The sequence below is a fragment of the Lepidochelys kempii genome, chromosome 4 (genome assembly GCF_965140265.1).
Source record: "Lepidochelys kempii isolate rLepKem1 chromosome 4, rLepKem1.hap2, whole genome shotgun sequence".
In the NCBI taxonomy this organism is placed as follows: Eukaryota; Metazoa; Chordata; order Testudines; family Cheloniidae; genus Lepidochelys; species Lepidochelys kempii.
Window position 1 is genome coordinate 49,147,676 of NC_133259.1, and position 4,801 is coordinate 49,152,476.

Sequence of the window (4,801 nt, forward strand, 5' to 3'; positions counted from 1 at the left end):
ATCCATGTCTCTCTCCCTCCTGACAGGGGTATTTCCAAGCATAATAGTGTCCTGCCTACACTGTGTTATTTCCAGAAACCTGCACTGAGCTTTGCTGTCTTCTCAGAGATTATAAACAGAGTAATTGCCCACAGTTATAAGTTACTACACAGTCCTTTCTAAGCAAGCAATGATTTCTTAGGGTGAAAGCATTACAAAGAAAACATATTAAACAATAAAAAGAACTCACACATATGCTAGGAGACTTTGATCAACTCTGGCTCCAACAGGAGCTCTGGCAGGTGATCAGTCCTTCAAACCCTACCAAATGGTTTTTCTATGGTGAGAACTTCATATCAGCTGTTAGCTCAGAACGAGCACCCAGACTGTGCAAATCAGCCCGTTTCTTTACACAGGGTAGGCCTTTGATCTTGTCCTCATGTAACAGGTAATCAGCAGACAATAGCTGTCTCCTCAGGGTGTAGCACAAGTGAGGGATTTGGATTTACCTCCCCCTAGAGATTTCCTAGGAAACCCATTTAACTTTGTTTATCGTCCAAACTCTGTTTTTGTCTGGCACGATATTTCTGATAACACTTCCCAGGTTTTACTTTGATTGTGTCTACCCCCTACAGAAGTTACATACAATTCCACAATAATTCATAAACTCTACATTTTTAAAACAATGGACTCAAAAACTATTTAACCTTAATTCAATGAGGGTTTTCAAGGCTATTTATTGCAGAAAATTGCCATATCTGACACACAGATCACACCTAACTCCACACAAAAAGGCCAAGTGAGGCTGCCTCACTTATAAGCTTTCTCCCAGTGGTTAGGATACTCACTGAGGATTTGAGAGACCCCTGTTCACGTCCCTCCTCTGCATGATGAAGAGAAGGGATTTAAACAGGGATTGCCTACCTTTTAAGTGAGTGCCCTAACCACTGGATTCTGGCACATTTTGATGCAGGGGGGGCTCTCTCAATCTCTCCTGTTGAAGTTGTTGCCCTGTGTACTAACTGATTAAATATGCATTGGCCCAGAGAGAGAATGAGGATGATGCTCTAGTCTCTTAGGGTATTCACCAGAGAGCTAGGAAATCCCTTCTCCTCATCATGCAGAGGAAGGGGTCTCTCACAACCTAGTGGGTACCCTAATCACTGAGATAAAGGTTATAAGGGAGACTGCCTCTTCTCCCCCCTGCCCTGCCTCCAGCCATTTAGCATGGAGTTATGGATGCATCACCATTGTTCTGGTTAGAAATAGCTTAGGTGCCTGACTCCCAGAGAGGGTATCTAACTCCTTGAGAAGGACAATGCTCAGGGTACATCCCATCTCATCAGCATGTGCTATTGGCTAGCTTAAGCTGGTCCACACCCAGCATCCTGTTTTTTGCTCCCATTTGCAGGTACCTCTGTCTCCCCAAGCATTGTATAGATAGTCTAGGCTCCTAACTCAGTCTTTGTGCATTCCAGTGATTTTCAAGGTGCTGAAAGTCCCTTTGTAGATCTGGCTCTTGTATCTCACAGAGCCTCACTCCAGCAGCCTCCCTGCGGAGAAGAGTGAGAAGCTGAAGCCCCACAGTCAGCAGCTCTAGTGGGCTGGGTAAGTATGTGTGTGTAGGGTAGAGAGAACTCAGACCCCATGTCCCAGATGAGAGGAGGAGGAAAGAGGCCCAGAGCCGGGCAGGGATACCATCCTAGGACACGGCAGAAGGTCCCAGCCCTGAAGAAAAAATGCTGCAGGCAGTGCAGTAGGATCAAGTTCCCTGCACCAATGGAGACTTGGGACCCATTGCTGTCAGCTTTGTTACACCAAAGCCTGTAACAGGGTAAGCTGGTTTGTCCAGTCAGACATGCAGCTGAGAAAGAGATCCCCAAGACAGACATCACCCCAATCCAGCAAATGCCACTCACCTTCCTGCAGGACTGTTTCTCCCAAAGGCACCTTGTTTAGCTATCATCAGCTAAAGAAAATGTGAAGAACATGTTGATGACAAACAAATAGTAAAATTATACTAGTAACAGAAGTATTTTCAATAGTAAATAAATAAATAAAAGCGGATAAAAACCTAGATTGAGAAAACAGAATAGGGAGGAGAGTGTGAAAATAGGCACATGAGTAGGAAAAAGGTCTATAATCCTGATGTCCCAGGTCTATAATCCTGATGTTCGTGAGAGTTCATACCCCTCCCAAAATAGTCTTGGACTCTCTACTGTATTATATAGTTAACAGTGTAGTATCGTATATAAGATGGGTTCGTTATTAATGTCTAGGATTTTTCTCTCAAAAGTTGCCTAAACTCATTTACTATTACCAGCATGTTATCAGATATTTGATAAGGATAAAATGTTGCAATGTCTACCTGTAAGCTACACAATGATGAACTTTGATTTACTCGTTACAAGTCTTTGTTTCATTGACACAAAGTGTATTGTATTATTCTGCTCCTTTACATTGTATAATTCAGCCTCTAAGGTGACTGTTTCACACTGTTTTCATAAACGAACAAGAAAATAAATAACTGTGATCTCACTCAAGGGTTAACACTGACAGCTTTAACAACCACAATGAACACTAAATTTCATACAGAAGCTTTGGTTGGATGAAACAAATCATGAGAAGTTGCTTAATGCTGATCATGGTGAATTCCAAACTGTCCCTTCCACCTTCTACATAATAGGCTATTTTTACACAAAAATGGAAGACTGTTTTTATGTGGTACAATAACCATAAAATGAATGAAGGTATTTCATGGATATTAGAGGTTTGCAAACATAGTGCTTGATAAAAAATATTCCATTAAGAATAAAGATTAAATACTTTCTACAGAAAATAATGATAGAATTTAATATTGAAAGTGTCAGGTATGAAGACCACATGGTTATTGTGAGAAATAACATTTAACCTTTCTCTTGTGGCTGATGGAGGCCAATGCAGTATTTTATTATCAACATTGGCAGGTGATTTATTACCACTGTTTCTATTCCAGTAAAACCACATTAGGTTGTGCTTGATGTATCATTTGTTATCTTCAAATTCCCCACACACTTTCTGCATGCATAATCTCTTTCTTGTAGCACATTTTAACAGAAAATGGTAAATATTTAAACCATGATTCCAGATTCATCAAAAGCTAGGGGGATAAAATACAGTAGCTAAATGGATTATTCCAGATAATACCTGATGCGAGCATAAAGTTCTCATCTTGCAAAGAGTGATGTAATACATCTAAAACATCAGATATGCATAATAGTGCATTACTATAGATTCAGGAGTGATAGAGAATAAATCACTAAGAGACTTCAAAGGCAAACAAAACTTTGTGGAATAAATTCAGGTCAATTACTAGTATACCAGTTCCTGGTGTCACAGTTAGTGGTTTTAAATCAGAAGAATTATATTCAATTGCCTTTTAGATACACCAATAATAGATGCTCTGGGTTAAATCCCAGCCCCATTGAAGTCAGTGACAAAAACTGTCAATAAAACACAATATAGTTGCAGACTTTCCCTCAACATTGTAGAGCTAATCCCTTAGCCATATTTGCATTTGGACTTAAGTAGTACCAGAACCTTATTATTCATCAAGATTTGTCCACATCTCTGTTAGAAACTTTGTTTTTCATGGAATTGTAAATTAGCTATTGGAGGTAAGGTTGCTGAGATTTTGCTGAGATTCTACTTCAGATGCAGACTTTCTCACCAAAACTTACCAATTTCATAGTTAGAGGGAAGGAAAAAGCTTTTTCATAGTTAGAGGGAAGGAAAAAAAATATGGATTCTGGATGCCATTTTGCATCACTGTTGGAGGAGAAGGTATTTGTATTTGGTTTTGTATTTGTATGTGTAGAGGCCTGGAGAGGCTTTGTGCTGGGAGAGAAGCAGAGCCCTGATTAGGGGGCGGGGCTTCTCGGACTAGGGGTCCTATAAAGGCAGCCAGCCAGCCAGTCAGGCAGTACCACAGACAGCTGTAGTGGCACAGGAGCTAGCAAACAGAGCTGTAAACAGGGGAGTTTGTCTTGTGGTGCTTGTTTGGGGTTTGTTTTTGCTGTGGGTGGTGGAGCTTTGGTGTGGTTTGTGTTTCCCAGATTAACAGGATTTAGGTGGGAAGGTGATGACAGATACAGAGGCAGAGGCAGCAGTGGGAGTGACCCATGTAGTGGAAGACACAATGAAGATGACTGGATGTGGAAGCTGCGGTATGTACATGATCCTGGAGGGGGTACCTGGTAAGAGTTTTGTCTGCATGAAATGCAGTCTGATAGAGCTGATGAAGGAAAAGATCTGAGGTTTGGAGATGCAGGTGGGAAGTCTGGTTGAGTTTAGGAAGGGGTTTGAGCAGATTATGGAGCAAAGACATGAGGTATCAGAAGGAAAAAGCTCAGACTTGCAGATGGAAGCAGGACTGAGGAATTCTGAGGGGAGACTGGGTGAGGAAAGTGGTCATGTGACTAAAAGAACCAGGCAGGGGAAAAGATGGGCTACTGAAGGAGAAATAGAGCTTAAGAACAGGTTTGGGAGAGTTGGAAAATGAAGAAGGGGCTCAGCAGGTAGTCACTGAAGGTGGAAGGGCAAGAAAGAAGAGAAGAATGGCTAGTCCTATAGGAAAAGGGGAAGAGTCAATTGAGACTACACCAAATATGAGTCCCAGGAGAATACAGGATGGGTTGAAGAGGATTACAAGGGAGAATAGGAATGGAAAGAACTTGCAGCCAGAGGGAACAGGGGATAGACTAGAAAATAGCACTGTCACCAGGAAAAGGCAGGACTATGTGATCGGGGAGTCTTTATTGAGAAGAATAGACAAGCCTGTAAC